Here is a 23,738-nt window from a genome sequence, read left to right as displayed (position 1 = left end):
GCTTGACGTGTTGGCTGGTCAGCAGACCGCATTCGGAAGAAAAGTTCTCCAGGCGGTAATCCCACCCTGAGGAGGTGCTTTGGTACTCTCCATGGTGCTGTCAGGTGGACGTCCTGGAAAATAGGTATTAGACCTACCGGTAATGATGTTTCCAGGAGTCCATCCTGACAGCACGGGTACTTCCCTCCCTGTTATGTTATGCTATGTTGTATTTTGATATGTCATATGCTGTAATATGATTGTTTCATTAAACTGTTACTAGCATCATCCACCTTGCGGTACTTGTTAAATCACTGAGGGAGAGGAGGTGGGACGTGACCTTTAACCTCTCGTGTGCTTCCTGTCCCTGTAAGGAGGAGGAGGACGTCCTCCAAGGTGCTGTCAGGATGGACTCCTGGAAACATCATTACCGGTAGGTCTAATACCTATTTTGTCCCATATAACAAATACATAATTATGCAGTGGCTTATGTATGGCTGTAAGACAAGACAACAGGCTACAGCAGAAGCCAAAAGCTAGATAAGTGGGGGCAGGATGCCATACCTTGGGGGCAGGATTTCAGATATAGGGTACAGAGACCTCCTGTTTCGTTCCCCCTTGGCACTTTGCATCCTAAAAAGATGTCCCATATACACCCCTGACGTATAGTGTGTGCACATGTACAAATGGTTTTGTAACATGCATGAACCCTATAATGCCAGCTGGGTTCTATTGATATAGTATATTGATTGCCTACACTGCCTATAGTTCCAGTGCCCCATGTGAACCCGACCATAACAACTTGTGGTATTGTTGTATCTTCCACCTATGCAGCATATTTGGGCTTGATGGATTTATATGACTGTCCCGAATTACGAGACACCCATGTCTTTTCTCTAAGAACTTTATTGACCATTGATGGTTTCCTGCAGTAGGCTTTACGTGGGCTTTTATGTTGTTTACCCCTCTTCTCATTTATCTTTTGGGTGTATTTTTATCCAAATGTCATCAGTTTGCGTGCAGCATTTTCCATGACTGGCTGCGCACAAGGAGTTGGTGACTAAAACATTCCTATATTAGAATATTTCCCTTGGATGTCTTTTCGTTTCTCGTTCTAATCACGAGTCGTTTGTCTGATTACCATATTTTCCATCTCTGGTGCGATTGTAATGCCAATAGGCAGACATTTAACTACAGAGGTCTTCAGTCTGATTTTCTTCCCTCCTTCACTTCTAGCAGATTCTATTTTGTCTTGTCGGAAGGTTGATGGAAGAGAACTGAATGAACAAAAAGAGCTCCGAGTAAATGTTGTCTCCTGATCCTTCTCCTTCTTTACTCATAAGAAATTCACTCTGCCAAGAGAAGTTCTATCTTCTCGCTGACCCCAGTGACATGTCCAAAGGCACCCACCCAATGAAAAAATAAAATCCATTGATTTAAGGGGAATCTGTCAACTTCTCCAAACAGCATATATGGATGGGCATGCTGGTTTTTGAAAAATAAACTCATTTACACTTTTATATCTTCTATCATTTCTTTGCCTACTGGCTAAGATCAAGTAGTATCTTTCGAAACGGTGGCTATGGCCTTGGCTGCCTTAGTAGATTCATGCAGTGCACACTGGGTGGACGCTTTGGGGTCTGTGCAGGGAAGCTTATGTAGTCATCCGGTAGGTGACCCTGACCCCAAGGATTGAAGCCAAGGGCAAAGTCATTTGAGAGCCAGGGGTGAAGAAGGGCTCTAGGTGTGGTGACCCTAGGGTGCCTTAACTCGCTGGAGGTTGGATCCCGCTTGAGTTGTTGGCACATTTGCACAAGTCTTCAACTTCATACTATAATGCTGTAGATAAGCCCCCGGTCCGGCCTGCAAGATAAGAAAAATAAGTTTTATTATACTCACCAGGGGGGGTGGACCAATGCGGTCCGGTCCGATGGGTGTCGCATGTTACAGTCCGTCGCCTCTCATCTTCTTGCAACACCATCCTCCTGCTTGCTTCATCGCTCCCGGAATCGCACTTCTGCGCAGGCGTACTTCTCTGCTCTGTTGAGGGCCTCTCTGACCTTTCCCAGCGCCTGCGCACTGCAGTACTTTGCTCTGCCCTCAACAGGACAGAGAAGTACGCCTGCACAGGAGTGCGATGCCGGGGAGTGATGAAGCAACAGGAGGGCGGCATCTCAAGAAGATGGGAGGCGCCGAATGTGGACCTGCGCCACCTGTCGGACCGGAACGCCCCCCCCCCCCCAGGTGAGTATAATAAAACGTATTTATTTTTTTTTATCTTTCAGGTCGGACTGGGGGCTTACCGACAGCATTATAGAATGCTGTAGATAAGCCCTGAAAGGCAGTGTCAGTGTCTTATAGCGGCCAAAACAGCTGACAGATTCCCTTTAAGTGCACTCGGGTTACTGAGCACAGCACTCAGGCTCTTTTGTAAAAAATGAAAGTTTTTTTTTTTTAAATCCGCATTTAATTCATATGCAAATGATACATTAAGTGCTCTGGGCGTGGCAGAGCACTTCACAAGATTGTTTCCTCACCAGCATCTTTAAGCCCCCGTCACACATAGCGATCTCTCTAGCGAGATTGCTGTGTGTGACACTGACCAGCGACCAGCCCCCCTGCCGGTATCGCTGATCGTCCTGGAATAGCCAGGACATTTTTTTGATCGCTGGTCTCCCGCTGGCCAGCACGCATCGCTGCGTGTGACAGGCGGGAGACCAGCGATCAGCGCGTTGGTAACTAGGGTAAACGCAGGGTTTCTAAGCAGCGCGCGTTACTTAGAAACCCGATGTGTACCTTAGTTACCAGCGCGCTGATTCAGGGAGCTGGTAACCAAGGTACACATCGGGTTTCTAAGTGACGCGCGCTGCTTAGAAACCCGATGTGTACCTTAGTTACCAGCTCCCTGCACCAGGGCGCTGGTAACTAACGTACACAGCGATGCCGCGCGCTCGGCGTCGCTGGTGCTGATCGCTGGTGAAGCTGTCTGTTTGACAGCTCACCAGCGATCATGTAGCGACTCACCAGCGATCCTGACAAGTTGATATCGTTGTCAGGATCGCTGGTGAGTCACTATCGCTGGTGAGTCGCTATGTGTGACGGGGCCCTTAGCCTGAGATCACCTTACTACAGGTGTTAGGCAAGGATATCATACAGACAGTTATCAACCAAGCTAAACAGGCTGGTGCGGGGCAGGAAAACAACCTGAAAAGGCAGAAACAAAGGAATTGCTTTATGACACCCAGAGCACTTAACGCCTCATTTGCATATAAATAAAAAAAATGCTGATTTCTCACCAAATCAGCAACAGGAGATAAAAAGCAGCTCTCGGGAAAAAGTTTTTCCTCTTCGCCACGACAGCACCCACTGAGAGAGGGGATCCGCCCCCGGAACAGGAAACCTACAGAGAGATAAATGGGGCGGTCACCCTCGCTCCCTCAGTTTGGTTTCCTGTTCCTGGAAAGGAACCCGCAGAAGAGGATGCCTGGTCTGGTAGCCGCCTGCGCGCAGAATATCAGCAGCAGGGGCCCCAGGACCGGAGGCAGCGTCGGGCGGAGAGGTGTATTCCCCCCCCAGAGCTGGTGTAATGCAGATGAGGCTGGAGGCGACAGTGGTGCCAAAGCTCACTGGGGGTATTACTAGCGCCATCTGGGCGTACTGAGGCCGCGCGCCCCCCCCTGAGTGGCAGAAGGGCTTGAGCGTGTGTGCTGAGCGGCGCCGCTGGGAGTCATACCTGCGGCAGGAGAAGGACCCCGTGCATGGAGGGGGGGCGCAGACGTGCGGTGTCGCCGGCCGCATCACTATTTGCGGTGACCCAGCGCTCCAGGAGAGGCAACCCGGAAGTGGAGGAGGACTTCCGGGATCAGGCTGAAGGCAGAGACCGCAGGACAACGCCCGCGCATGCGCAGTAGGGGGAGAAAGAGAGAAAAAAAAAAAAAAAAAATGGTGGACAGAGAAAAAAAAAAAAAAAAGAGAAGGAGGAGCAGCTATGGCAAAGGCTTTAAAAGGAAGTCACAGACACAGCGCTAGTGCGCAGTCATGTCGTCCTTAGACGACCCAGCTTCGCTCCCATTAGGTCAGCTAGTGGTATCCCCACTTGGCAGTAGACAGAGCAGTGCTACAAGGAGAACCAATAGCACCAGAAAAAGTGGCAGCTCTAGGAAGGAATCCAGTGGACCTTCCAGGCAAGATGAGCCGTTAGAGAAGAAACGTAAGGAAAAGAAGTCGTCCCATGCCTCGCCTCAGCCTGGGTCTCGGACACCGAAGCCGGTAGTTGCTGACGAAATTCACGGGTGAGTGTTTTTTTGGTCAGGATAGATAATTGATAGCCTTCTCTTTCTGGTCCATACCCCCTTTAGGCTAAAAGAACAGAGAAGGCGAAACATAGAGAGTGTGCCTTATGTTCGCAGCCCCTCCCGGATGGCCACCCAAAGAGATTATGCCAATCATGTATTGAGGAGGCCTTACAGGAGGAATCCTCACGAAAGAAGGAGGATATCCGGGCAATGATAAGAGAGGAACTACGGGCCTTAGGCGGTTCCAGTAGTCTAGGGGGTCACTCCTCCGTGAGAGAAATACGTTCGCCTAAAGGAGGAGTCTCGCTGGCGTCAAAGTCGCCGTCAGATACCGGAGAACTAGATTCCGATAAGTCCCAGGAATACCTTTCCTCAGAGGACGAGGATCAGACGTGTTTCCCCACGGACAGTGTCAGTAATCTTGTGAAGTCTGTCCGAAATACCATGGGGTTGCCGGAGAGTAAGGACCCCAAGACCCCTCATGACATAATGTTTGCGGGTATTTCCCGTAAAAAGGTCCGAGCATTCCCAGTGGTCCCAGCTGTAAAAGACCTAGTTAAGAGGGAATGGGAGAAACAAGGTCAGAGAACCTTCCTCCCCTTAACGTCAAAGCGTAAGTATCCCTTTGACGATGAGGAGTTAACAGCCTGGTCGAGAGCCCCCAAGGTGGATGCGGCAGTGGCCTCTACCTCCCGTAGATCCTCCTTGCCGGTAGAGGATTCGGGAACTTTGGCTGATTCTTCGGATCGTAAGACCGATACATTCCTCAAAAGATCTTGGGAAGCTTGTACGGCAGCCTTTAAGCCCGCAATAGCAGCCACGTGTACGGCAAGATCAATGTTGGTGTGGCTGAACGACTTGGAGGACAATATTAAGAATGGAGTAGCTAGGAGTAGACTTCTTTCCTCTATACCCCTCATTAAGGGAGCAGCGGCCTTCCTCTCTGACTCCTCCGCGGACTCTCTCCGGTTGTCGGCTAGAGCGGCAGGACTGACCAATGCAGGCAGGCGGGCCTTATGGTTGAAGGGGTGGAAAGGAGACACACAAACAAAAACTAGATTGTGTGCTATACCCTGCCAGGGTAAGTACCTGTTTGGTACGGAACTGGATGAGATTTTGACAAAAGCGGAGGAGAGGAAGAAGGGGTTCCCTAACCCGTATGTTCCGTTCAACAGGAGGGCCTACAGGAAGCCGCCGTTCGGTAAAAAGAAGGACTTTAGACCCCAGGACCGCTGGGGAAATAAGGACCCCAAGCAAAGAGGCAACCTATTCGGGAAACGTCCCTTCAGGGGAGACAGATCCCGATAAAACCGTTACACCGGTAGGTGGCAGGCTATTAAGATTCAGCCGCCAATGGATGAAGGTGACATCAAACCCGTGGGCCCTAAATATTGTATCATCAGGCCTAAAATTAGAATTCGTTCGGTATCCACCGAACTCCTTCTTATTGACTTCTATGAAGTCCCGATCACAGCAGGAAGCACTGGAGATGGAGATTGCGGTACTGCTAACTAATCAGGTCCTAGTAGAGGTCCCAGACGACGAGATAGGGATGGGCTTTTATTCTCCTCTATTCTTAGTCCCAAAACCAGATGGCTCTTACAGGACTATAATAAATTTAAAGAAACTTAATACCTTCCTAAGACTAAGGTCGTTTAAAATGGAGTCGATTAAGTCTGCAATAAAGCTTTTGTTTCCCAGGTGTTATATGGCAGTCTTGGACCTAAAGGACGCCTACTACCATCTCCCCATATATCGAGGGCACCAGAGGTTCCTGCGGGTAGCAGTCTGGTTCAGAGGTCGGATTCAGCATTTCCAGTTTGCGGCAATGCCATTCGGGCTATCCATGGCTCCTCGGGTATTTACCAAATTAATGCTGGAAGTAATGTCGTATGTAAGGCTGAATGACACCCTAGTTGTCCCTTACTTAGACGACCTACTCATAGTGGGGAATTCTGTTACACAGTGTGAAGCAAGAATAGCTAGGATTATCTCATCCCTACAAACACTGGGTTGGCTAATTAACTGGGAGAAGTCCAGACTAGAGCCAGTGACCTGTCAAAGGTTTTTGGGCCTGCAAGTGGACTCCGTAACTGAGGAGTGCTTTCTGCCAAACGCCAAAGTAATGGCCATAATCGATAAAGTACAGAATACTACAGGAGGACCTGTAATATCATTGAGACAGGGCATGTCCTTGCTGGGGTCTCTGATATCGTGCATTCCAGCGGTGCAATGGGCTCAGTTCCACTCCAGAGAACTACAGTGGGCTATTCTGCAGGAGACAGACTGCAGGGGCGGCTGGAAGGGAAGATGTCCCTATCGCCCGAGGTGGTTGAATCCCTAAAATGGTGGTTAATTCCTTCCAATCTATCGAAGGGAGTACAGTGGTGGGTGACTCCCTCCAAGATACTCACCACGGATGCCAGCCCCTTAGGTTGGGGATCCCACCTAGAGGAGCACATGGTACAAGGCTGGTGGCGTGAGAATGAAATAGAGGCCTCCTCTAATGTAAAGGAGCTAACAGCGATTTTTTACGCGATATCCTACTTTCTCCCGCAGTTAAGAGGCGCCCACGTAAAGATCCAGACAGACAATACCACCGCAGTGGCCTATATAAACCGGCAAGGAGGCACGCGGTCAATGCCACTGATGTCTATCGCGGGAAAGATTCTGGAGATGGCCGAGGTCCATCTTCTCTCCTTGTCAGCGCTCCATATAAGAGGAGTGGACAACTCCCGAGCAGACTATCTCTGTCGCCAGGCCCTATACCAGGGAGAGTGGGTCCTCAGCAGAGACGTCTTCGAAATGATAGCGTCAGAATGGGGCAGACCAGAGAGAGACCTATTCGCAACCAGAGCCAACAGGCGCGTAAAAAGGTTTGCTTCTCTCTACAGGTCGGACAACCCAGACATTCTAGATGCCCTCCAAGCACCCTGGGCATTCCAACTAGCCTATGCCTTCCCTCCAATGGTGCTACTACCAACAGTAGTCAGGAAAATAAGACAGGAGAGGGCGAGGGTCATCTTGATAGCCCCGTTTTGGCCAAAAAGACCATGGTTTTCATGGCTGAGAGCCATGTCGGTAACCGACCCGTGGATCCTGCCGCTGCACCAGAATCTTCTCTCGCAGGGACCCTGACACCATCCACAGGCCAAAGCCCTGCACCTAGCGGCCTGGAATTTGAAAGGGAGCTACTGAGGCAGAAGGGTTTCTCAAAGAACCTAATCAATACCCTGCTACAAAGCAGGAAGGAGTCCACGACAAAAATATATGCTAAGGTGTGGAGGAAGTTACTGGCCTTTCACCCAACAAAACTAGCTGGTGAAGTACCCATTACGGCCATTCTAGAGTTTCTACAAAAAGGCCGAGAACTGAGACTCTCAGTAAACACTCTTAAGGTCCACGTGTCAGCCCTAGGAGCCCTGTTTAACTATAACGTGGCAGCAAATAGATGGGTGACTCGGTTTATCTCGGCTTGTCAACGAGCAGAACCGGTGCATGTGCCTCGGCTACCAGCGTGGAACCTTACTCTAGTTTTGGATGCCTTCACTCAGGCACCATTTGAGCCCATAAGCTCAGCATCAGTAAAGTGCCTCTCATTGAAAACGGCTACGCTGGTGGCCTTAGTATCGGCCAGGGGAGTGAGTGATCTTCATGCTCTATCAGTAGACCCACTGTTCCTGTTAACAACACGAGACAGTCTCATTTTAAAGACGGACCCGTCCTACCTGCCCAAACGGGCAACTAAATTTCATAGGTCTCAAGAGATATGCCTACCTTCATTCTATGAGAACCCGTCAACACAGGACGAGGAGAAATATCACACCTTAGATGTGAAAAGAGCCGTGCTAGCCTATCTAGATAGGACCAGTCCCTGGAGGCAGAGTAGGTCTCTTTTTGTCTCATTCCAGGGCAGCAGGAAGGGGTCTGCAGTTACATCAGGCACGATATCCAGATGGATTAGAGATGCGATCACAATGGCGTATCTGACAAAAGGAGAAGACCCTCCACTGGGGATTAAGGCGCACTCCACTAGAGCCATATCATCCTCCTGGGCCGAGAGGGCGAACGTCCCAATTGAACAAATATGTAAGGCTGCAACCTGGTCTTCTCCGTCTACCTTTTATAGCCACTATAGACTAGATTTGTCCTCTACCGAGGATCTAACTTTTGGTAGATCAGTCCTTAACACGGTGTGCCCGCCCAAGTGATTATCTCTGGAAATCTCTCAGTGGGTGCTGTCGTGGCGAAGAGGAAAAACCGGATTACTTACCGGTAATACTCTTTTATAGAGTCCACGACAGCACCCGCTCACTTCCCTCCCGTAAGAATTTTTCACACATGGGTCTCCTTGGTGGTGGAGATTGTGATTTAAGTTAGATATGTGATTAAACTTAGTAAACATAAAACTACATAGTGGTAAGATAGATGAATTGCCCAAATAAATTGACTAAAACATGTATGGCGGTTCCTCTGTTGTTCTCGGTAACACAAACTGAGGGAGCGAGGGGGACCGCCCCATTTATCTCTCTGTAGGTTTCCTGTTCCGGGGGCGGATCCCCTCTCTCAGTGGGTGCTGTCGTGGACTCTACAAAAGAGTATTACCGGTAAGTAATCCGGTTTTTGCACCTTCATTTTTGCAGCACCTTCTAAACAAAACTTCTAATATGTTGAAAGTTTAGCAAAAGTATCTAAAATTCATTTGGTGACTTCGTAATGTAAGGATATCCCAAAGGAAGCAAATCTCTGAAGTTTTCAAATACATCCCGCAATGTTGTTTGTGTGTTTTACTTTCCTTGGTTGCTGGAGGATAGTTTGTGTTATTCCAGTTTTCTCCTTAATATTCAACCGGCTCATAATGTAAAATAAGTCAAAAGTCACATCGGAATGCAATCTGTAGAAAAGATGGCCATTTCTAATTGCGACATAGCCATGACATGAAGAGCAGTATCCTCTGAAGCTCGGCCTATACAGTGGGTACGGAAAGTATTCAGACCCCTTTACATTTTTCACTCTTTGTTTCATTGCAGCCAATTGGTCAATTCAGAAAGTCATTTTTTTTCTCATTAATGTACGCTCTGCACCCCATCTTGACCGGAAAAAAACAGAAATGTAGAAATTTTTGCAAATTTATTAAAAAAAGAAAAACTGAAATATCACCTGGTCATAAGTATTCAGACCCTTTGCTCAGTATTGAGTAGAAGTTCCTTTTGAGAATGGGGAATGAGGCAACAAGTTTTTCACCTCTGGATTTGGGGATCCTCTGCTGTTCTTCCTTGCAGATCCTCTCCAGTTCCATCAGGTTTGGATGGTGAACGTTGGTGGACAGCCATTTTCAGGTCTCTCCAGAGATGCTCAATTGGGTTTAGGTCAGGGCTCTGGCTGGGCCAGTCATGAATGGCAGCTATACTGATTGGCAGCTATGCACAGTGTACACAGAGAGCTGCCAAACGGTGATGTGGGCGGGGTTATACAGAGCTCAGCATTCAGAGAACCGCTAGATCGGCAGCAGATAAAACATGGATTTTAGCAAAACTGCTACAACCAGCCTAGTAAAGTGACACATCGCTGGAATTGAATTCTCTGCCCGTAAATCATTCTGGGCCCTCAGACAGATTCCCTTTAACACTGTTATTTACAACTTGAGCCAAATCCGTCCAGATAAAAGCAGCAAAACGTTCCCAGCCTATTTCATTCATGGCTCCTATGTTATTCCGGCGTTTATTAGACTTGGTTTTCTCTGTGGGCTCCTTTTTAAAATCTTACACCTGTAGCTGTCAATATTTAATACACCCGAGACCCCGAGATTGTTGTCGGATTTAATAGACAAGTGGGTACAGCTGGTGCTCATGTTCTAGCGGTCCTTGGCATTCTGCCTATCTCCAGATTATACTCACTGCAAATAGAAAGCCAGGGAAATGTGAATAATTTTGATTTGGAGCTGGATTTCAGGCTCGTCCTACAGAGTATAGCTTAGTCATCAAGGTTTTTTGTTCTTTCTTTTTTTTTTTTTTTGTTCCTAAAAGCAGACTAAATCTTGTAGTTTTTACTATATAAACCTGGCATCCACCAACTCATGAAAGGAAAAATCCCCCAAAAGGTATGAACTGGTATATAAACTGGTGTGCATGCAGCCTGTAAGCGCACGTTCACACTTGGCCACTGAACAGAAAAAAACAAAGACAGAAACATAATGGTTAAATACCCTGCAGTAAATAAACAGCATAGTGCATGAAAATAATATACGGTACTTATGTTAACATATTTTTTAAATAAAAAAAATGCAAACGAAATCCCACCACTTCACGGTGACCATAATTGGGATAGCCCTAACTCTAATATTTAAAAACCTTACCATTTGTCAAGTGACATGCATGTGGATAAGGGCTGAGAAGGACTGGGTCTAATAAATGGACACACACCCATGGGAGACAACTTCAAAAAATAATGCTCAGCTCAAAGAAAAGGAAGGCCACACCTTTATGTGCACTTGATGCAAACAGACTGATAAAAATCCCAGAGGTATGAACTGGGATATACACTGGTGTGCATGCAGCGTGTAAGCGCACGTTCACATTAGCCACTGAACAGAAAAAATTAAAAAAATGCAAAAGCCATCATACCACATGCCCTCATCCCCATATGCATGTCACTTGACAAACTTAATATTAGAGTTAGGACTGTCCAAATTACGGTCACCGTTGAGTGGTCGGATGGCTTTTGCATTTTTTTTTTTAATCAAAAAATATGTTAGCTAAGTACCGTATGTTATTTTCATGCTCTATGCTATTTATTTTACTGCAGAGTATTCAATCATTATGTTTATGTCTTTAGTTTTTTCATCTCATAATGGGCAGAGGATTAATCTTTGCCTGACTCGCGTCTCTGTGTTATCTTTTTCTAGGAAATCTACATGGTGCTGATTATTTGCACCTTTTAGAATTTTTGCAACTTGAACTGTGCAAAATTGACGACGACATTGCACAGAAGAGGCGTAAAAATTTCATTAATAAAAATTTTGATTCTACTGGCAGGAAAAATGGTCACTCGGTGCTAGTAGCGGGTCAGTAAACGATCAGGACTCGATTTGTTTCAACCGCTCGACTGACCGAAGTCTGCAATGATGTAATGACTTCTAGGAATGTGTATTAAAATAATCGTTCTTTGCGGTTCCAAACAGAGATTACGGAGACAATGTGGCTGACAGTTGCAAATTTTGGAAAATTCCTTTCCCATCTTAGTGTGGGTCCCTATACGAGAAATACTGAAGTTTTCTATTTTGGGTCCATTATCGGATTAGTGTCGCAGATCCTTATGTAAATGGGGAAAGACCATGGAGTGTGGCATTATTTTTTTAGCTCCTGGATGTCCTGTTACTTCTGAGTTTACAGCTATCTAGCTTTTGCTTCACTTTACTTTTAATAATTGCATCTAACAAGAAGTTGATTGTTTGCTGAAGCAGGAGACGGTTTCCAGCGCAACTTTGAGACCTAATCAGCGGTATTGTTGCCCACGGAGAGCGCCATTGTGCCGCTATCAGTCTCATCTGCAGTTGCTTTTCCGGCTTTGTGCCGTAGTGTCGTCTATGTACCCTGAGATGGATGAATTGCAAGATTTCTCAGTACTTTGCTGGTATGAGAAAATTGTTAAATAGACCTCCATTATTTTCTTTGTGTTTTCTGCAAATAGCAGCATGTTTAAAAAAAATAAAAAAATTTCATGTTGTAAATTTTGGAAAAGACATTTCTGTTGGGAGCAGATAGAAGAATGGAAGGGAGAAATGAGCAAAAAAATGAAACGCGTTTTGATGGCAATCTTTCGGATTATAGAGTCCTTTGCAAAAGTTTCTGTGCCCCCTTGCCAAATTGCATATTTTTTTTTAAGTGGCGTTAAGACAATGCAGTTACACCCAACATATGACTAGGATGGAAGGAAGAAATGAGGTGTGAGCAGAGTGTACCTGTCTTTGCATTCTTGATTTTAGAATTTTTCCACATTTCCTTGCAGATCACTTCCTGTTTAAGAATTTTTTTTTAGTGATCAAAGTCCTCCTGACCATTAGGCATCTTCCGTCTGTGCAACTTGCTTTCCCCTGCCTGTTGTCAAGTGTAATCTGTCTGTAGCAGAGATTGCAAGACTGATTTACAGGAAGTGGGGTGGGGCTTTATCACTATATAGAAAGTGGGGTGGGACTTTATCACTATATATAGGAAGCGGGGGTGGGGCTTTATCACTATATAGGAAGTGAGGGTGGGACTTTATCATTCTATAGGCAGCGGGGGTGAGGCTTTATCACTATATATATATATATATATATATATATATATATATATATAGGAAGCGGGGGTGGGGCTTTATCATTCTATAGGCAGCGGGGGTGAGGCTTTATCACTATATATATATATATATATATATATATATATATATATATATATGAAGCGGGGGTGGGGCTTTATCATTCTATAGGAAGTGGGGTGGGGCTTTATCACTATATAGGAAGTGGGGTGGGGCTTTATCACTATATAGGAAGTGGGGTGGGGCTTTATCACTATATAGAAAGTGGGGTGGGGCTTTATCACTATATAGGAAGTGGGGTGGGGCTTTATCATTCTATAGGAAGTATGGGTGGGTCTTTGTTTCTCTGTTCATGCTCTCTTGTCTGTCAAACTGCTTAAAGCCATAACAGACAAGCAGGCTTTTAGTTGGGTAATTAAAGGAGAAGTTCCTGCACCTATTGTTCTGGCAGAATGATTAAAAGAGTGGAAGGCATGTTACAGTGCAGAAGAATCAGGACATTTCCTGGATATATTAGACTCGTACCTGCACCAGAATCTGTTTTAACTTATCATGAGGCTTGAAGACAATAATGTTTTGTATGAAACGACAGGTACTGTTAAGTATAATGTGAAATATCCTATATATGAATTTTGATTAAAGGCGTTGTCCAGGCTTGGGTCTCAGGTCTGTAGTTACCTTATGTGACTGCAGACTTGTGACTTCTTACAGCGCACAGTGTGCGCACTGTCAGGATTCTCCGGTGCTTGGTGTGCCACTGCAAGTATGCGATTTGCCTACTTGCGGTCACGTGCAGACTAGATGTGCACGACCCAACTCAATTCAGTTGTACTTGTCTAGTTGGAATGTGGCCGGAAGTATGCAACACGCTAATGACACCGGAGGAACCTGGAAGCGCGCTCATTGCATGTGGCCATATTAATTTTTTTTCCTAATGACCATTGTACTTTCAGGAGCCTGAGACACCGGGTTGACAACAAGTCTCGTACAAAATGCAATTTTTGCAATATTGGTTGTCAGGTCAACTGCACTTTTTAGGCCAGGCACTCGATAAGGCTGCATATTTTCCATGTTAGAATATTAATGCGTCTTGCTTGCGTTCGATGCTCGGTGCATCAGCGATTAGCTCATTCCAGTATAAGATGCTGAATTCAGAGGGTGACTCAGTAGTGAATGGTCCAGCGGCTCCTACGTCAGCGGCATTGACAAGTCATCCTGCCATGTAATGGTACAGGCTGTGAGTTATGTTCTGCCTTTAACCGTTTACATTCTCTTCGGGTTTTATAGATTAGCACTATAGATGTTCGATGCTAAAACATTGTTTTAAAATAGCATGGCCTTTATAGGGTAACGTGAGATTGATGTCATTGAAATTGGTTTTATGAAAGTAAAAACAAGATCTATATTCTTGACCCAGAAACGGCGCCACTTAACGCTCACAGGCTACTCCTGGTATTGCAGGCTCCGCACCAGACACAACCCTTGGACAAGAGTGGCGCTATTTCTGGAGAATTAAACTGCCCTTCAGATCAGTGTCATCAGCATCCGACTGGGTACTGACGAAGTCACATGACTATTCACGTGACTGTCAATCACAGTTTTGGTCGATCATTCTAGACGACCCAGTACCCGGTGAAAGTATCGTCATACTTGCCAACATATGGCCAAGTGGAAGCTACTGTAGTGTCAAAATGTTTGGCATAACCACACACTCTTTTAACAAGTCTCGCTCTTTCATGCCCCACTTCTCACCTAACTGGACACTTAGGCTTCCCTGAATAAGTTCCAGAAGTGCTGCCTGCTGGAAGGTTTCGGGAAGCTTTTGCAACGAAGATTTTAACTTTTCAGTAGTCTCTCAGAAGTTTCATGAGAGTTTGTAACTAAAAGATATTGATGACCTTTCCAAAGTTGAGATACAGTCTTGGCTGCCAGGACCATGCCCAGATAAGTCAATTTTCTAGCATTTACTGCAATACCTTTTGTTGGATCACCCTACTTGAGGATGGTAATTTCCAAACTTCATCCTGCTCACGAGCGGCACAGCTCTAAAGCAGAAGGTGCATCAGTTACTCTAATAAAGGACACCAGTCACTGGCAAAATCTCTGAACAGGTCCCCTCCAACTTTTGGAGGTCTTATAAGGTGGTTCTACTACAATGATTTTGATGACCCAACCCCATGATTGGACTTCAGTTTCAGATTGTTTGGGGTCTGACAAATCTTGGGTGCAATTGATACTTCTCCATCCACTATAGTTGCAACCTTGATAGCGGGGATAGTCAGGTGAAAGCTGGATTTGCAGAAGTCTCCGAACCTGATCTTCCACCCACTGGAAACCACATCTCCATGAATCACATCGATCCTGCTATGGAAAGATCCATTTTGGGCAGGAATGGAGTAAGGAGATGGATAAAGTTCTTCCAGCCATTAAAATGTGTTTGGAAATGAAACGCACATTGTTTTTCCGCTCCATTTAGCTCTATGGCTAGTGATGATCTAGCGCCATGAAAAAAGCATGACATTTACCGTACTTGCCACAGTAATGTGGTATAGCAAAGCAATACGTCCTTCCTACTCGACAAACACTTTGTGTATCTTGAATAGTGAGTAAAGCTGAAATGCAACAATATTCATATGTTTTTCTAGTTTATTTAAACGGGAACTCCACACAAAAAAAAAATTCTGTATAATTTTCCTATCTGGTTCAGGTCCAATTTATTTTGAATTTTATTTAAATAATTAAAAAAAAAAAACGCGTGGACACCTCTTCTATTCTTGATAACCAGCCTTGTTGAAGCTGACAGCTAAGGGTTGCAGCCCCCAGCTGTGAGTATTGCCTGGCAAGTTATCAAAAGTACAGGGGAACCCATGCATGGTTTTTTTATTTATTATTTTTTACAGTGCAGGAGCAGCTGATGAATACTCCCATCTGCCTCTTCTGCTCTCAATGTTATTAGCAGCAGCATGCATCGGCTGATGGGAGCTATAGTCCCATCAGCTGACACCGGTGACCAGAGGTAAACTTTATACCTCTGATCACAGCTGAACGCTCCCGCTGTCTTTTGACAGCGTGGGAACCGCGGCTCTCTGACCGGCGGGGAGGATTTCACCGCCAATCAGAAGCGGTGTTTGCCGCACTGCCATGCACATGACAGCGTGGCAAACACTGGATGTTCGGGCCCCCCCATTCAAGTGAACGGGGTTCAGGTCAGGGGACTGTTCTGGCATCCGAATCCAAACTTTTTGTAACTGTTTGTCCGAACCGGCTGGACCCGAACATCCAGGGGTCCGCCCATCTTTAGTAACTTTTCAGCTATTATTTTTCAGAGTGTGATTCCTCGGGAACTGCATTCTGCCAGCACTATAAGAGTTAGAACTTCCTTTCCTTCACTTCACAGCATGCCTTACTGCTGCCATTATCCAATGCCTTACCAGTCCTGTTATGCACACTGGAGAGCAGACAAAGATGCAGTACTTCCTGCAGAGGATGAAAGACCCGCCGCCGCTTCCTGCAGAGGGGAAAGACCCGGCAAATCCATCTCATTGTTTCTGCTACTAGAGAGGGTTTTCTTCTCCATATTGCTTTTCACCAAACTCTTTCTTTTAGTTAGGGTTACCATCTTTACATTAATATCATTGTTTACTTAAAGGGCTAGTCCACCTCTATTACAGCCTTCCCTGCACATTCAACTTTGATGTGGACTATGGTCATAAATTATCTGAGAGCTTAAGAAAAAAAAACAAAAAAACAAAAGACAGGATAAAAAGTTGCAAACTCTCACATTGGACTAATAGAATGCGTTTATGGATGGAACTTCAGTTAACTCCTTGTGCAGCCTGGAATAGGGCACTAAAGAGGTTTTAGAAGACCAACAGTGCAAGATTTTTAAGGCGACCCAATTTCAAAAATGATTTTTAGCCAAAAATGAATTAATCTTAATTGAGAAAAAAAAAATGCCCCCAGAGGTGGACAAACCCTTTAAAATCCTACCATATTGTGTCATTTAAAAAAAAAAAAAAAATGTCCTCTGCTGGGCGACTTTCATTAGCTTTTAGAAGACTATATGCTGTATTGTTGGTCATTTGATGCTTAATTAGCTCCTTGTGTCGTTTATTGAGACAGCGTAGCTAGAAGAGGAGACTTACAAATGAATAGGCACAGACACTTCTCTTTAATTTACCTAACATTTTAACCTTTTCCCATTTAAACTAAAAAGTGTAAAATGTTCCGACTGTCTTAGTCACTATAATTATATCCAAATCAGAACAAAGCTCCGAGGGTGTCTCACGAGGCTCCTGCGGGCGGGAATCGACTGCGCTGGTGATAAACGTGTCTGGTGGGACGGGAGAAACGAGCTTAGAGTGGAACCGCCACAGGATACTTAATAATTTCATTAGTGAGCAGGAAAAATATGGCGGAGCTCTGACTAATGCCAGATAATGCAGGGACATGGTTTGGAGGGTTCCTATAGTCAATTGATAATTAATTTTAGTAACTGACATAGTGATTACTTTTTTTTTTTTTTCAACAATAGATTTTTATTGAAGAATTATTCAGATAACAAACAGGTACAAATAACAAACAGTGATCAAAAAGAAAACAAACATTTAGATGGGTGGAGTACAAGGTGAGGGGCTAACGTAACTAATGGAAGAAGTAGAGGGTAAAGGAGGGGAAAAAGGAGCCCGAGGGGAGGGGGGGTTAGTTGAGACTAAATTTAATATATCGAATTAGGACGAGTCTGGGGAGTCAGGAGCATGTAAACAAAGTGAAAGTGTCACGAAGAGAGTGTGGTTGGCGTATTCCGCCCAGAGAAGCCAATTTTTTTCAAATTTACAGACTTTGTCCATAAGGCAGGCAGGCAATTTTTCATTGCTCATATACCAAGAAAGGCGTCTCTTGACTTCTGACAAAACTACACCAGATTTTTTTCACGACAATGCTATAGTTTGCTTGGCCATTAGGAATAGAAATGAGATGAGAATCTGGGTGTGTTTAGGGATGGTAGGAGTGCGTTTAAGTAAGGCCTCCCAAGGTTTTTTTTTTTGGTTTTTTTTGTAAGGTTAGTGTTTGTGATTGAGAGAGTTAGGTGATATACCCTAGTCCAAAATCTGCGCACCATGGGGCACAACCACCAAATATGGTACATATTCCCGGCAGAATCAGAACCTCTAAAACACTTGGTAGAGTAGCCGGGAACTGCCTTGGCAACTCTAGCTGGGGTTAAGACCTTATAGTTTGTCTGTAGCATTAAGGTATTTAAAATTCCACCGGTTGAAGGGGACCAAATCTGAGACCATTCTTGGTCCATAAGGTCAGAGCCAATATGAGACTCCCAAGAAGAGATATAAGTTAAACTACACCTATGTGAGGTGTAGTTATGTGAGTAGAGGAGTGAGATGGTGCCTGGGACATGTGGATTCTGGTGACACCTTTGTTTGAGAGGAGTGAAGTGTAAGGCAGGGTGGAGTTTCTCAGAAGTGTGGTGATAAAGTTCTTCAATTGTAAATAGCGGAATATTGCTCTAGGAGGGCGTTTGTACTTTTCTTGGAGGGCTGGGAATGGAATAATACCATCAACAATAAATACGTGGTGGACTCTCGTAATCCCTGCGGCGACACAAAGGTGAAAGCTCCAGAAAGACTCATTTCCTGGGGGGGGGGGGGGGGACGATGACTGCGAATTGCCCCATAGTGGGGCGAGAGGCAGGAAGGGGGAAATTAAGTTCGAGGAATATTTTAGGGAATCCCATATTTTGAGAGCATGTGATAGAATTGGATTGATAATTTGCTTGTGTTGTGCTGGGAGTATCCATAATAAAGCGTCAAGGGTCATTGGGTGACACTCAGGGGCTTCTAAGGAAAGCCATAGTGGGGGTCCTGAATAAGCATGGTTTAGAGTTAACTGGGCTGCCTGGTAGTATTTGGAAAGGTTTAGGGACTCCCAGACCTCCTCTTAGGTGGTGTCGGTATAGAGTTGCTCTTCCTACTCTGGGGAGACCACCCTTCTAAACAAAAGTGTTGACTAGACGTTGTGCTAATTTGAGGTAGTATGATGGAACAGGGATAAGCAATACACGGAATAAATAGAGTATTCTGGGGAGAAAAGTCACCTTAATCGCCCGTATCCGACCCAGCCAAGAAAGATTCAGCATCTCCCAATTCTGAAGTTGTGAATGAAGTTTGCGAAGCTTGTGAAGATACTTGGCAGAGAAAAGGGACTCTAAGTTAGCTGTTCAGTTTACACCTAGATATTCAAGGTGATTGGTGGTCCATTGAAAGGGAAAACCTAGCTTGGGCCGCAATATAATGGTGGCAGGGAGCGATATGTGCAAGGCGTGTGATTTTTGAATGGTTTATCTGCAGAGTGGATATGTGTATGTTGTCTGCAAACATGAAAAGTTTGTGTAAAACTGACGCAATTTCTATACCTTGTATATTTGGGTTGAGACTAAGGTGAATTGCTAATGGTTCGATTGCTAAGAGAAATAATATTGGAGATAGGGGGCATCCCTGACGAGTACCTCTCTTGATGGAAAATATGCTGAGGAGAAACCGTTATAGCTGACATACGCCAAAGGGGAACTGTACAAGGCATGGATCCATGAAAAAAATTGATTGGGGAATTTCCATTTCCTCAAGACTGCAAACAGATATGGCCTTGAGATAGAATCAAAGGCTTTTTTAATATCAAGTGATAGTAGCGTACTTTCAATGTTACGTAGTTTCTCATTGATACAGAAGATGAGAAACCCTCCGGATATTATCAGACGCTTGCCTATGGGGCACAAAACCAACCTGATCATTGTGAATGAGAGATCCCAGATCTGAATCTAGACATTGTGATGACTTTCTAATATCGTGCCCTGTCCTTGTATCATGGCACCGGACATGTGACCAGAATTTGATCTTGAATACTTATCAACATCTGGGTTGGTAAAATAGAGAAGCTTAAATCCCATCCACCGGATAATAGATGAAAATTTGCATTCGGTATCGCCTTTTAGCCGCGTTTAATTAAACCCTGTTTCTTTTTGGACCAGAACATGCCCAAATTGACAGGACTTGTTTTCGAAAATATGGAACAATCCTGGCAAACTTGGGACTGTTGGCAACTATACAACTCTGGCAAAAATTAAGAGACCACCATATCAAATCCCTGTCATGGGCAGCCCCTTCTCCAGACCTGAACCCCATTGGAAACCTCTGGAATGTAATCAAGAGGAAGATGGATAGTCACAAGCCGTCAAAGAAGAACTGCTTACATTTCTTGCGCCAGAAGCCGTGTGAAAGACTGGTGGAAAGCAGCCAAGACGCATGAAAGCTGTGACTAAAAATCATGGTTATTCCACAAAATATTGATTTCTGAACTCTTCCTAAGATAAAACATTAGTATTGTTTCTAAATGATTATGAACTTGTTTTCTTTGCATTATTTGAGGTCTGAAAGCACTGTTTGTTTGTTTGTTTGTTTGTTTGTCTTTTAAATTGGACAATTTTTCTTTGTCAGAAAAAAAATACAAAATTTATTGCTTGGAAATTCGGAGACATGTTGTCAGAAGTTTATAGACTAAAAGAACAATTTACATTTTACTCAAAAATATGGCATACCTATAAATAGAAAAATCAGACAAACCTAACATTTGCAAGTGGTCTCTTAATTTTTGCCAGAGTTGTATAGGTTGGCAGAACCAGGGAGTCTGCGCTGCAGTAAAGTTTGATAACCCATCCAAGATCAATACTGGGGAGCGATTCGGGGGGGGAAAAAACAAACAGAAAAACCCACAAAAAATGTTGGCAAAAACAGGTGCCGGTAATTTTACACTTATTGGAATTGGATACTTCTTTTTGTCTGACTTGACCAGCTATGGGCATCCATGCAACAGCAGGACAATCTCTGTTGTCAGATGATGATTGTAATGAGCATGGCTCTTGTGGTTTATAAAGGAGAGGCGGGCTGTGGAGAGGCGAGGGCTGGCCCCGCAGCTCCTGTGCTGTGGAGAGGCGAGGACTGGCCCACCACCTCCTGAGCTGAGCCGAGGGCTGGCCCCCCACCTCCCAGGCTGTGGAGAGACGAGGGCTGGCCCCCCACCTGCTGGGCTGTGGAGAGGCGATGGCTGGCCCCCCACCTCCCGGGCTGTGGAGAGGCGAGGGCTGGCCCCCCACCTCCCAGGCTGTGGAGAGACGAGGGCTGGCCCCCCGCCTGCTGGGCTGAGGAGAGGCGAAGGCTGGCCCCCCCACCTCCCGGGCTGTGGAGAGGCCGAGGACTGGCCTTCCACCTCCTGAGCTGAGGAGAGGCGAATGCTGGCCCCTCACCTCCCAGGCTGAGGAGAGGCGAAGGTTGGCCCCCCCACCTCCCGGGCTGAGGAGAGGCGAGGGCTGGCCCCCCATCTACTGGGCTAAGGAGAGGCGAAGGCTGGCCCTCCACTTCCTGAGCTGAGGCGATGCAAGGGATGGCCCCTCACCTCCTGGGCTGTGGAGAGGCGAGGGCTTGCCCCCCACCTCCTTTAATCCAGAAATCTATAATCTCAACATCTCTGGTGCTAGATACATATTACATCTTGCAAAAGGCAGTGGACAGCAAGTTAGCCAGAAGGGATACAGCTAGTGGTAGCTATTTTGAATTGAATTTCCAGTCATAGGATGACATTGACTTTACATAGTGATTTGCAGGTTGTCAATTTATCTCATAATCTATCAGATTAGATCAGGTAAAATTACCATTTGCTATTTTATTTGGTGTATACAGAAGTGTTCTAATCGTTATATAGCTCTTCAAGAGTCATTCAGGTGATTTAGGTGTAGAGCCCCCGACATATATCATTGAGTTTTTAGTAAATGCATCTTTTTTCTTAGAATTCTGCATTGTGATATTTCTTTGTTAATCCTTGGGGGAGTAACCACTCGGGGGCGTGTTGTGACACTATCCAATCAGTGCTGCCATTGTTGACAAATGGAATTGTAATGCCCATTTGTCAATTTATTCATACATTTCTAGGAGGAATTACAGAGAAACTTTAATAATGCTCCATAATTATTATTTTACGGGGAATATATGGTATATTAGATCAGTCATGTAAGGAAAGATGACAATTCCTCTTTAAATTAGGAGGGAATATGCTAAAATAGCTTTGTTTTTGGGTCACTAGTAGATGCTCCAGTATAGAGATTTGCCTGGTGACCTGATGACAGATCCTTTTATATGGACCATCATTCTATGTTCTCCAAAAATCATTTTCTTCTTGGTAATTGACTTTCTGAGAGTGTGAAATACTCTCAGGGGAGCTGTACTTATGGCCAATAAGACAACGCAGCAGAACTGAAGAAACACAGAATGATTATAAATGGGAGAAATGTGATATGCACATGGCAATGATTTTGTGAGGATGAATCATCGGCCAGCAAGAGTCCAATTGTGCAACTAATTAACCCGGGTCACATAGGCAGTCCAGCTACAGAAAAAGCTTCTCGGACAAACGGTCCTTACCGGAGCGTCACATATATTAGGGAATTATTGTTTATTTCCTTATCTGTGCGGCAGACTGTTTTCTTGAGAGGTTTCTGAACGCAGTGGAACACAAGACGTCTCCAAAGAGATGCAATCAGGCCGGGTCTGACAGCGACTGTGGATGAGGAATGCAGAGCACATGCCGCACCTCCAGCTCGTAACGCGTCTCCGATTCGGTGACAGATAATACATCTCGTTTTAACCCACTTAGCTCATTTTATGTGAAATAATGGCCATTTATATGGTGTGGGTTAAAGGGATATTCCACTAATTTATGCCTAATTTTGCCATTAGTTAAGGTCGTAGCACCAGGACTCGCCGACAGTGAAGTTCACTGCTTGGTTGGACATCTGGTCAATGGGGTCTAGGAAGTTGTCACACTCTGCCTCAAAATCCTAATTTTCTTGCAATCCAGAGAAAGGCAAGATGAATTGTGAAAAATATAGACCAGGAGTGGAAAATGATTGGAAGCATGACGGAAGCGGTGTACATAAGATACATGCCGGTATTTTGGGGTCGTTGCCGTTGAGCAGTGAGCGCACTGCCACTGCTGAGCTCCTGCTGTGGCTGAAATACTGGAAATGTTCTGTTTGTTGAGAGAAGAGGCAATGTAGCTGCACGATTACTGGAGAATTATTTTCCCACTAGTTCTGCCTCTTTTTTTTTTTTTTTTTTGTAGACACTGCACATTTTTACAGACAAATTCCTCATTTTTGCAGCACAGTGTGACACTATGCTCCTGCATATAATGCGGTCACTTGCTCCCTAAATATGTGGGTTTACGAGCCGCAGCATGTCAATAGCGTTTTCGTGACCGAAATTTCCACAATAGATATGTATTGGATGCTGTAAATCGGCATTGTTCAGTGAACGCATGCGGACGTACCTGCGGGATTAGAACGCAGCGAAAATACACTGCGGCCAAAGCGCTGCTACTTCCTGATTGTGGGAACGTAGCCTTACAAAAATAATAGCCACAACCTGATTAAAGTAATTAGCTCCACTGTGCCCACTGATCGAAGAAATCAGCCATAATGTGTCTACGGAACCAATAAATTAGGCACACTGTGCCTCCTGATCAAATAAATCAGCCCCATTGTGCCCCCATAATAAATTAATTAGCCACACGTGACCCCTAAACTAATAAATTAGCTGCACTGTTCCCACTGAACAAAGTAATTAACTCCATTGTTGCCACTGAGCCACTATGTTGGCCTCCCTGTGCCACTAAGTTGGCCTCCCTGTGCCACTAAGTTGGCCTCCCTGTGCCACTAAGTTGGCCTCCCTGTGCCCCCTGAGCCACTAAGTTGGCCTCCCTGTGCCCCCTGAGCCACTAAGTTGGCCTCCCTGTGCCCCCTGAGCCACTAAGTTGGCCTCCCTGTGCCCCCTGAGCCACTAAGTTGGCCTCCCTGTGCCCCCTGAGCCACTAAGTTGGCCTCCCTGTGCCCCCTGAGCCACTAAGTTGGCCTCCCTGTGCCCCCTGAGCCACTAAGTTGGCCTCCCTGTGCCCCCTGAGCCACTAAGTTGGCCTCCCTGTGCCCCCTGAGCCACTAAGTTGGCCTCCCTGTGCCCCCTGAGCCACTAAGTTGGCCTCCCTGTGCCCCCTGAGCCACTAATTTGTTTGCACTTTACCCTGTTCTCAAATAAATTAGCCGCACTGTGC

The 23,738-nt window shown here is 45.4% G+C and overlaps 1 protein-coding gene across 2 annotated transcripts in view; it reads left to right on the top strand.

The window, feature by feature from the left end:
• Positions 1-23,738, top strand: part of RUNDC3B (RUN domain containing 3B) — a 174,720-nt gene that overhangs the window by 23,142 nt on the left and 127,840 nt on the right. The window lies entirely within an intron of this gene.

The sequence above is a fragment of the Dendrobates tinctorius genome, unplaced genomic scaffold (assembly GCF_039654945.1).
Source record: "Dendrobates tinctorius isolate UK_male_01 unplaced genomic scaffold, ASM3965494v1 ptg000070l, whole genome shotgun sequence".
Taxonomy (NCBI): domain Eukaryota; kingdom Metazoa; phylum Chordata; class Amphibia; order Anura; family Dendrobatidae; genus Dendrobates; species Dendrobates tinctorius.
This window is presented reverse-complemented; position numbering and strand designations above follow the sequence as displayed.